At 43.7% G+C, this 11,283-nt stretch overlaps 1 long non-coding RNA gene across 4 annotated transcripts in view; it reads left to right on the top strand.

Moving 5' to 3' along the window:
- Positions 1–11,283, top strand: part of LOC135288934 (uncharacterized) — a 30,137-nt gene that overhangs the window by 3,750 nt on the left and 15,104 nt on the right. For 2 of the 4 annotated variants that reach the window (XR_010351810.1, XR_010351769.1), the window contains exon 2: positions 8,475–8,689. The exons of 1 other annotated variant lie outside the window; for it this stretch is intronic. This is a non-coding gene — a long non-coding RNA (uncharacterized LOC135288934). The remainder of the gene's footprint in view (positions 1–8,474; positions 8,690–11,283) is intronic. One more of the 4 variants, XR_010351798.1, reaches the window with a different exon arrangement.

The raw sequence follows: 11,283 nt of genomic DNA, 5'->3' as shown, positions 1-11,283 counted from the left end.
CCCTGAGGACCTAAGGGCACCGTGCAAGTCACTGTAGGAGATGGAAACCTTCCAGCCGCTGTGACTGCATGGGTCAGCTGGCGACTGCTGCTGATGCTGCCCATGTAACCAGGTGAGCTGGAAAAAACGAAGCTGTTTGCTAACTCACAGTTTGTCACTATACTTGTGAGAGGCAAGATCTTGTGGCCTGGGTGATTTCTTTGCAAAAAGCTGGCAGAGAGCCTGGATACACATCCTGGCTCATATCTGCTTTCACTGTAATTTGGCCCAAGCAGTCAAAAGCAAATGAGAGAGGATGTAGCAATAATATGGGGGAAGCTGGAGATGTTGGAAATATGTGCAGGAAATAATCGAATTAGACTGTGCCTGGGAAAACCAAAGTTGATACATTTGGGAAAATAGTCTGAAACACTACTGCTCAATAGGACAGAGAAATCTGGAAATGAGGAACATCAATAAGCAGACACTGCAGCATTATGGCCCAGGACAGGTCTATGTGATTTGGGGCTGCCCACTGAGGTATCTTAGTGCAGAGTGGGGAGTGCTGGGGCTGCAGCAGGGCTGCTGCCATCGTTGCTGTACACCCCATGCCAGGGGTGATGCAGACAGGGTGAAGGCTTTCAGAGAGCACCACATCAGATGAAAGGTGGGAGGGAACAGCTGCATGAGGAAAGCCTGAAAGAATTCGGCATAAACAACTTTTCCAAATAGTGACTAAATGAAGAGGATCTAATAACCCTCTGCAAGTATTTGAAGGCTATAAACACCAAATGAGGCTCATGTGGGATAAGATTAAATATAATGGGATAAATGTATGAGCAGGGTAAAATGTGTTTTATGCAAGGACAGAGGTACAAATTAATAGAAGGTGGTTTCCCAAAGGAGGAGTAGAAGTCTGATTGGTGTACACAAAACTGCTCCAGATAGAAAAAGAAAACAAGACCATGTGCTCTTGGGACAGTTCAGCAAAGAAGAAGTGGATAAGGTAGCCATTACCTTCGGCTCTTTTGCTGGGAGGCTTGTTCTGTAGAAAAGAAAAACTTATGTTCATCACATTGCTTAAAATCCCTACCAGAACCAAGCTGAGTACAAAAATAGGTATCAGGATTCTTTTTCTGCAGTGGTGAAGATCTGCTCATCATAGTCTGGAACTTTCCTTACTTGCACAACGAAGGAGGTGTGACATCCTGCTTTGTGTGGGTTTTGTGGAGGATGGCCCAAAGGACATAAAAAGGGATAGTTAACTGCAGTCAGCTATCACCTCTGTCACTGGCAGCATGCTGGCAGTGCTGAGGTGACTTCATCCCACACCACATTCTTCATGGAAATTAACATACAACATACTGGGAGTGTTTGTTGGCCAGGTACCTGGTGACCAAACTGTAATTACTTCCTGGGATTGCAGTGAAAATCACACCAGGGAAGGGTCACTCCTGTTCTACAGTTAATTTTTCCTCACAGTAGAAGTGAGGCATAATTTTTTACCTCATGTTTATTCAGAACCTTTGGAGGCTCTCTTTTGAACAGGCATTTTAAAGGGAAAAAATCAGGGCTTGGATGCAATCCTATCACCTGCCAATTGCTCTCTCCATTCCAGTCAGTAGAAAGCTAGGCAGAAAAGGGCCTTTTTTCCCACTCTGTCTCTCTCTTCCTCTCCCATTTCTCTAAATCTGTGTAATCTCTAGACACCAGGGTATTCAGTGCTGTTCAGATCCTGCATTTTGGCTCATTAAAATGTCAGACTTGCCACTGCACACCCAGGATGCTCATTCCTATTGACATCAATGGACAATGAAATCAGTGGGAGTTGGGGAAGTAGAAAAAGCCCACAACTTTCTTTATGGTGAGATTAGTGCTCAAAGTAGCTTTAAATTATGTTAAACTCTTCTAGTGTCATTAAGCAGAGTTGTCAGGCTGTCCAGTCTAACACAAGCACACAACATTTCAGGAAGTTTTCTTGTGTGATTTGGGAAGAAAATGTGTCTGACACTCACCTGTGCTCTGCTGATGAGCTGTGCCAGAGCTTTTGTGTTGTTGGTGATGGGTAAAACATGAGGAAAATGGATTTTGCTGCTGTGTTTCCAGATTTTATAATGCATCACTCAAACCATTTAATAAATACACAGTAAAGTGGAAAATAAATTGTTCTGAGAGAAGCCTGAGGTGATCTGAAAGCCAAGCACAACAAAGCTGTCACTCAGCTTCTCTGGGATAAAACCCTTCCTTCCCTTATTTTCAGACTGCAGAATTGAGTAAGCAGCTACTACAAACTCAGTTGTCTTTTACCTCGTTGCTTCCAAACCTTATCTAAGGTATTTCTTATATGTAAGACTGTCCACAGAAATAATGCACAGCCTGAAAATAAGATTTGATAAGAGTTAAATTACAGTTTGGAAAACTGTACTATTGTGGTCTGTCACCTTCCTTACATTTAAAAGGATTTTTGTACTTTCACATTTGGAACAATACATCCCTTGTCCATAGATGAGACCCTTATGGCCCCAAATATGTAAAATAACATTTATAGTTTAATTCTGGAAATTATTTTAATGAATGCTGTCTCTCTTCTAATAAACCAATATAATAGAAGCTAATGAAATACAATCAAAAGGTTTCTCATGTAGTAAATCATTATAATATTCTATTGTGTGTGAAAGAGCTGCTCAGCATTTCTGTGTATCCCAAAAATGAACTACTTTTCCAGGATTCTACCGAGGAGCTGTATTTTCCCAGAAGAAAAGCAAGGTGGTAATGTTTCTGCTTCATTTCTCTTTTTCTGCTGCACTAGACATATCTGAGGTTGGGGCTGGCGTGGGCAGCAGTGGTGCTCCAGTGCAGGCATGGACACGGGGTCCTTGGAGAGCTGTCAAATAAGTGGTAAAAGGAGGCAGTGCTTGTGTGACACAAGACATTTAATTAGCATGTTAAATAATCACATGTGCATTTGAAAGCAGTGCCAGCTGAGCAGGAAAGCAGCCTAACACACAGTTTAAAGGAAACACTCATATTTGCAAGCTTTTTTTTTTTTTCCTCTAAGTTGACTTTTGTTTTTTGGACAGTAAAGGGAAATCTGTTTTTTTAGAAGCAGAACATACTTTGAGGTCCTTTATTAAATCAGCTGGCTGAAATGCAACTGCTGAAGGCTATGGTAAGAACTTGCCAGCTTCTTTTGAAAAGCACTGTCTTTTTCTGGGCATGGTTTAGGCTGTACAAGTTTATTGCAGATACTGAACTCTGTCCATAGGGTAGGGGCACACACTTCAGCATACATCATTGCAGATTTCTGGGACACTGAATTCTGCCAGAACAAGTTACCTTGCTCCACCTGGACCCAAGTGAAACATAGATTTCTCTCTTTGATTCATCAGCATCTCAGCCAGATGAACTTGGAAACTCAACTTGCCAAATTCGCACAGTTTGAGAAGGTTCACATTAAATCTATGGGATCTGACTGTGCTTTCCAGAGCTTCTCCTGGCATTATTCCTATAACAATCCCTTCCAGTTCCATTGGCCCAAAAGCCTGACAAAATAAATTCTAAGGAAAGTGCCTCCCTAGTTAAATAAGTTCCAGCCCCTTAGCTATCACTGGTGTGAAGCTGGCCCAGCACACACCCACTCATTTCTCTCTTTTGGGCCACCTTCACTTGCAAGCCAAACAGCAGTGTCCTGTGCAGGCAGCAGAGGGCAAGCAGGTATCTACCTCACCCTATATCAGCCAGACACAGGCATGGTGCCACTGCAGCTTCTGCTGCCCTGCAGACATTTGTACCGGAAACCAAAAAAAAAAAAAAAATCCAAACAAACCCATTGCCCCACCAAGACTGGTCTTAGAGACACCAAGAGTTAGTGTAACCCTGGGTGTAGGAATTGTAAAGACCTTCTCCCCCAGCACTCTGTCAGAGCATCACTGATTGGGGGAGCAGGAGTGTATCTTCATGGGTAGGTGCCCCAGAGGCCCAGGGGAAGGGAATTATTGCTCCTTTGGACATTATGTTCCACCATGCTCCCTTTCCCAGTATTGTGGAGTGGCAGCCAAAAACAAAAAAGAGGGACCTGTAGTGACTACACAAGGGGCAACAGTTTTGAACAGTAAAGAGGGAGGGTTTAGGCTGGACATCAGGATGAAAATTTTTATGATGGGGGTGGGAACAGGTTATCCAGAGAAGCTGTAGATGCCCTGTCCCTGTGAGTGTACAAGGTCAGGTTGGATGAGGCTTTGAGCGACCTGATCTAGAGAAAGATGTCCCTGCCCATGGCAGGAGGATTGGACTAGTTGATCTCCAAAGATCCTTCCAACCCAAACTGTGCTGTGATTCTTACAGCCACTGCAGCAGAGTGCCAGTGAGAGGGGAGCTGAAGGTGCTGGACACATTGCAGGATTGGACCAGGCATAGAAACAAGACCCTTCAAGGCAGTCTTGGTCAGGCATGTTTTGGTCATTGAGTGCTGGTCATTTGGATGCAATGCACTCTAAAAACATATTAGATGTCAAGGTCCTGGTGGCTGGAAGCTGATGAAAATGAGAAGACACCTGGGGAAATCTGAGAGCAGCAGGAAATCAGGAGGCTGGACACAAAACTGCAATTTTTTAAATCCCTTTCTTCTCTAGAGTTTCACAGTCTGCTGGGTTTGGCCTAAGCTGACATGAAAGATCTGCTGTGTTTCCTGTTACACATGAAAAATGACATACACTCCAGTAACATCAATATTATTGTAATTTTTTTAATCGGACTTCACACATAATTTTTTACTAAAAATACGTATTTTGAGATTTATAGTACATCTTAGCCTGGTTTTTCTCATTGAGCGTGACCAGAGTTTTGGGAAGAGTGATGAGATACTGCACCTCCAGGCAACGCCCATCACTGCCCAGAGTTAGGTCAGTAGTGCCAATGGGCCACCTGCATCTTTAATAATGTCAAGCAGCTTCAAAACACTGACATCTGTTTGTGAAGTTTGAAGTTTAAGTGATTTCTCAGATATGCAAGTGAACACTCTCTACCTGGAACCTTGCTTGGAAAATACTTGACATTTCTATAGCAGGCATTTGCTCACTTAGGAAAAAATTATCCAGAGAAAATAAGGGCTTTGCTGCTTAGCCAGTTCTTACAGACACCACAAGTGAGCTCCCCTATCCTCTCCTTTCTCTACATTGTCACGTTACTATGAGAGAGAGAGAGATACAACATGACCATCAGTCTGCTTGTGGGCTTTTTCCTTCTGCAGGAACTCTGCTCTGCTGCTCATACACTGGCATATTTTGTTTTATTTTTGCTTGACAACTCACTATCAAAACAGTAAAACTGGGGGATTTTTGGTTATTTAACTAAGGCTACTTTAATTGCTCAATTATGTAACAAATCTTGTAAGGGGATCTGAATTTTTGCTCAAATACCAAAATCCCTGGCAGAAGTTCAATATTTCTCACATTTTAAGCAGGCCTTTATACAGTGTTTTTACAATATTTTAAAGGATCTCATCTTTTTTTAATAGCTTTGTGGGGATTGGGCTATATAATAACATAAAGACTTGGATAAAATCCAGTCCAGATCAGTTGCTATTACAGAAACAAATCAAACAGGGTTGTTTTTTTTCTTTTTGTTCCCTTTACTGAAAACAAGTAACAGAGCTGGAGCTGTGTCAGTTGCCAGTGAGTCAGAAGTTAACCCAACATGTTAAAATCTGCAACTGGGTTCATCCTTCCCCCCAAGGCCAAGAAGGTCATGCATGTTGCAGTCGTGCAGACTCACCCATGCATGGAGAGAGCATGACTGCTGTGTATGGCTATATAGCAAAAAAACCTGTCCCATACACCAGAGCAGGGTGTTTGGTGCTGAGCTGGTCCTAAAGCCAGGCTGGAATCAGCACCCTGCTCTCTCAGCAGCTCCAGCATTCAGCAACTTGACAAATCAGACCCTCATGTTTAACTAAATCACAGCAGCAGCACCAGCAACCCCAGCATGGGTCAGGGAGCTCCTGTTCCTGCTCTCCCCAGCATGGCTTTCCCAGCTCCAGCCCTGCTTCAGCCCCCTGGGGAGCAAAGCCTGATACAGCATGGGTCAAACACATATTTCTTCCTTATAAAAACATAGAACAAGAGATTTGGCTTCTCTTACCAGAAGCTTGGGGTATAATTAGCCCACCCTATTTTGCATTTTTAATTATGCCTGCGCTTAAAACTGTTGGGGTTGTGAACAACTTGGATATTTAAGCTGCAAGGAAAATATAACAGCCATTTTCACAGGGAGAGAGGCTGTGGCATAGAGCCTCTGAGTAAGTAGGCCAAACTTCAGAGAAAACCTGGAGCATGACTGAGAACAGAACCCAGATGTACCCAGGCTCATGCTTCATTTTAATACAGTGCTAGGATCCCTCTCGCTCATGATGCCAGCATAATGGTATTTCCTCTCCTGGAATGGTGTGTTCAACTCTGGCCAGCACCTCTCTCTCTGAGAAGTCAGATAGAGAGAAGGAGAAAAAGACCAGAGAAGCACAGCCAAGGCAGGTTCCCTTGTGCAGAGCATCTCCATACAAGGCAAGGAAGAGGCACAGGAGCCTGTAGAGGACTGTGAGGTGCTCTGTGCCTCCAGGCAGACCAGCAGGCTGGCAGCACGGGGCTGGGCTTCACCCTGCCACACGATAAGAGGGCTTGGTGATGGAATTTGGGGTCAGCTTGAGTCGGCTTCTACTTTCTCTCTGTCCTGCAGTAAACCATTTAACACTTAAGGGCTTGTCTACCAGACTGGGGGGAACTTTGGCAGAGTGTTTTACAGTGCAAGTTTAACATGTGCCAGCTGCCTTGAGCTAACTCCCCAGGTCAGTCCAAATGCAAGGCAGAGCACTCGTGAGTGGCTATTCCAAAGGTGCTCTTAGACCTCTTGCTTGCAGGTAATTTGTGACAGTATCATGGATATATAGAATTGTTTGGGTTGTGAGGGACTTTAAAAATCATCTAGTTCCAAACCCTCTGCCATGGGCAGAGATGCCACTCACTAGATCAGGTTGCTCAGAGCATCATCCAGCCTGGCCTGAAATACTTTCAGGGATGGAGGGATGGGGCATCCACGATCTCTTTGGGATCCTGTTCCAGTGCTCACCACCCTCTGAGTAAGGAATTTCTTCCTTACATCTAATCTAAACAAGGCTATCAGACAGGGATGGTTCAGCCCTCCATTGTCAGAGTAGCTCAGGATTGTCAGCATTTGACACTACTTTAGGAGGTGGGGGAGGCCAGGAGACCCCAGAGTTGCATCAGAGCCCAGGTCTGCTTCATCTTTTTGATCCCAAACACCACAAATTCCAAAGACACCCTCTCCTCCACCATAACCAGATTCTTTTTGGCTCTGGAGACTGAGGTGACCTTGCCTGACACCATGTCCTTTGACTTTTATGTTCATCTCCAAAAAGTCCTGCTTTCCATCAGGGCATGCAGAGTGGTCTTAGCAATTTTTTCTCTCCTTAAAACCAGAGGCTGTCTGTGAGAAAGCATCTCTTCCCACATCTGCGTGTTTTGTACTCACTTTGAAATCTGAGATATACCTATGGTTCTGCTCCTGTGCTTTGTGCACATATTAATGTGAATGTGGGAATTCCATGCAACTTGAGACAGAGATTTCCTTTGGTAACCACAGCCGTGATCCGCCTTAACCCTGCAGCTTGGTGATCTCCTGGCAGCCTGTACCACTCATTGTTTGTTTGCACAGATCTTTCCTCTACCACTCACCATCTCGTCCTCCCATAAACATTTGTCAGTTGTGTCTAAAAATCTCTTTAGTCATGGTGCCAAGGGGAAGCCTTCTAAAAACTGCTCTTTGCTGTTTATAATGCTAATTCTTTATCAGTTCCCTCAGACCCAGACCTGCCTGTGCTGCAAACTGTCTGGACAAGACAAACACTTGTTCTTTCTTTGGCGCAAGGGGATAATGGTCCAGAATGAATGATGTTCTATGAGACAATAATAAAAGCGATAAACAAATAATCAGACTAATGCAGGGGGAAGTCCTTGCTAGAACCCTGGTAAGAAAGATCAAGTAATTCCTCTAAAAAAGCAAGTTATTCCAAATATCATCTTCCTTTACCCAAACCAAGTGATCAGGACTTGCACTGATTTGACTGACCACACTTTCTGTCATCAGAATCTGCTTCACCACTACCTCTTCAACTTCTGATTATCTTCACTTTCAGAGCCCCCACAAACATAATTCAGTTAGAAATAAAAATTAATTTACAACATCAAAAACAGTCACATTTGGAAACAGTCTAATTTCCTGATGCTCAAAAGCACATCACATTATAATTTATCAACCATCACATTTTTAACTATGTCAGACATTTGTCATAAAATCACCATTAAATGGATATCTAATGGCTTCTAATAAATGTCAAAATGAACTTGCAGATGCCTATTCAAAATATATTAGAAGCCATTAAACAGCAATTAAAAGGAAGTTTCACAAATAATATTTTATTTTAGATATGTTGTAGAGTCAGGCAAGGAAAGGACAGTGACATTTTGAGGACCTTCTGGAAATGCTCCCTTGTGCCATGTATTTCTGCAGTAATGGACTGCACATCTCCCTGGAGAGCATTCCCTGCTTCGTGGACATCCCTGCATGATGAGGCCCTGGGCACTTACGATGTGGATGCTGTAATTCACTGCTTTAGGGCACAGCATGAACAGTATGTGAGGTAATGACATTATTCCCGCTCTCCCTCGTGCCCTTCTGCTCTAGGGGCAGAAAGCTGTCCCAGATCCTCCTCGGTGTTGCCCTCCAGGGTGCTGGAAAGTGCTGCAGCAGGGAGGGATGTGGGGCAGGAGGGGATAGCTGCCAGTGTGGGGAGAGAGAAACAGACACTGATATTTTCTGAGTTTGGAGGGGATGGGTAGAGGAAGATCTCCAGAGGGGTACAGAAGGTTTGGGGGACGCTGAGCAGAGAAGGGGATATGAACAGCCATTCTCCCTCTGGAAGTGTGAGATGTGTGAGAAAGAGGGTTACTAAACTGGGGAGATGGACACCTTGAGGCCACTTAGCATTGAGGTGTGCATATGCACTAAACCCCAAAGTGTGCAGTTTTCTACTGGCTTCAAGGAGAGAGCCCACACCACTGGCACTTCCTGCCCTGCAATCTCTCTCTAGTCCACATATTAACAAAAGTCACCTCGTGTGGCTGGTGCAGTCTGGTATGAGCACGTGCTGGGCTCTCTCAGGAGGGCACGGAGGGTCACCTTTGCCTTCTGGCTCGAGGCTCTCCAGAAGCAGCTGTGCACTGAGAGGCACTGATGGACTCTGTTTTTCATGTGTGTCCATGCTGCTTCTGTCCTGGAGCTGTGGTTTAAAAGGTGTATCTTACAGGCATATTAAGTACACATGGACATGTAAATACAATTTATATCAAATATACAGCTCATTACAGGTATGATCCCCTTAGTTGCTTTTGGAACACAAAGACTACTTTATTTTCTATAAAATCATAGAATCATTTAGGTTGAAAAAACCTCTATGATCACTGAGTCCGACTGTTAATTCAACACTGCCAAGTCAACCACTAAACCATGTCCCTATACCTTGAAAATTACTCACAGACATGTAACCTTTAGGAATAAACATTAACATTAATGTAAATGTTAAACCTGAACACTAACGACAACAATTCTTAACAAGAATTTCATAGTATTCACATTCTTATTGCAGTCCAGCCACAGCTTAGAAATAGTTAAAAAGATGAACTTCATCCCAGCTTGCTCCATTCCAATACCAGACTCTGTTTAAAAGAAGAGCTTGCTTTCTCCCTCTTTTTTTCCCCCTCCCCCCCACATTTTCCCTCACAAACAGGAGGGAGGGAAGGATAGGACTAGATGTGACCATTAATCCTGCTGGGGTTCAGGCCAGTGCAGTGAGAATTAGGTAAGCAGGAGGCTGTGGAGCCCAGTGGGGACAGCACGTTCTGGCAGGGTCAGCAGCACGAGTAACAAAGCAGCATCTTACACAAGGAGGTCTCAGGAGCCACTAATAGAGCCATTGTGTCAGTACACAAATATGTTGTTATGCTCCACCTTCTGTCCTGTTTGTTTCTTACAGTACTATGGCTACTTTCCTCTCCCACTGACGTAGCTAAGAATTGGTCCTGACACAGAAAAAAAAGAAAAAACTCTCATTCCCCCCCACCCTCCCCATCACTCACACTGTAAAGGACCTGTTTACACAACTGTGGAAGAGGGTGTGTATTTGCATATTAAATGGGATCAAGAAAATATGTAACATATGTTGCAAACAGAACTAATGTCTAAACACACATGGAAACCTGGGCTAACGGGTCCTGCCAAAATATTTTAACCATCTGTTTTTACTTAGCTGTTTTTGAACAAATTATGTTTATTATGTTAATTTATTTTACTGTCAACAACAGCAAATGACAGAGTTGCTGCTAAACAGCATCATTATATATCACATTCTGGCATAATACCAGCAGGTTCTTCTAATGCGACAGGAATAAATGCATATTAAAATGTCAATTTGTTTAAAATCTCGTTCAGGATGGTAAATACATCTGCACAAATTCATCATGTTCCAACAGACATTTTTTGCACACAGACTATTTTAAGATAAGTTGCTCTGAAAGGACCTAAAGAGGCAAGAGCACAGAGGTCCTGCCTGTACTCCTGGCTCCAGCTTTCAGGTTGATCCCAAGAGGCAGGGAAGAGAGGACCAAAGTGGGAACTAATTCATGTTTTAGAAATTGTGATTAAACTTCCCATGGGTCTATATCTGCAGCATCCAGGAAATCTCTCTTAGATGAAGAAAAACTGAAATTGAGATCAGCCATAAAATAACATTGATCTCCATCCTAGGTCCATATCCTGTTCCCCAGCATACACAGTTTGTGCAGGAGCCTCTGTCCCCAGGCTCTTCACTGGGCTGTTGCAGACAAGGAATACCCAGTGCTACAGGCAGCTGCTGCTGCAAGCACATATCCAGCACAAAAGTTCAGTGAGGGATGTGCTCTGGAGGCCCCAACATTTCAAAAATCCCCCAATAGTTAAGTTACATAATATCAGCGTCAGCTCTTCTCTCTCTTTATCAAATAATTTTCTGCTTGTTGCCCAAAAGCAAATCTTTATTTCAGCAGGATGTTTCTTGCTGACCTGCCTAAGAGGAAAGATCTCTTCTCTGGAAGGGGCAGGTGGGTCTGTCAGTGGTTTCCTTGCCCTCCTGGCTGCCTGCCTTCACCATCCACAAGTTTGAAATCATTCCTCTCCTGATTACCAAAGTCAGCACCTGCT

Source organism: Passer domesticus, chromosome 1 (genome assembly GCF_036417665.1).
Source record: "Passer domesticus isolate bPasDom1 chromosome 1, bPasDom1.hap1, whole genome shotgun sequence".
NCBI lineage: Eukaryota > Metazoa > Chordata > Aves > Passeriformes > Passeridae > Passer > Passer domesticus.
The sequence above is the reverse complement of the archived record's forward strand: the minus strand, read 5'-3'. Positions and strand labels throughout refer to the sequence as shown.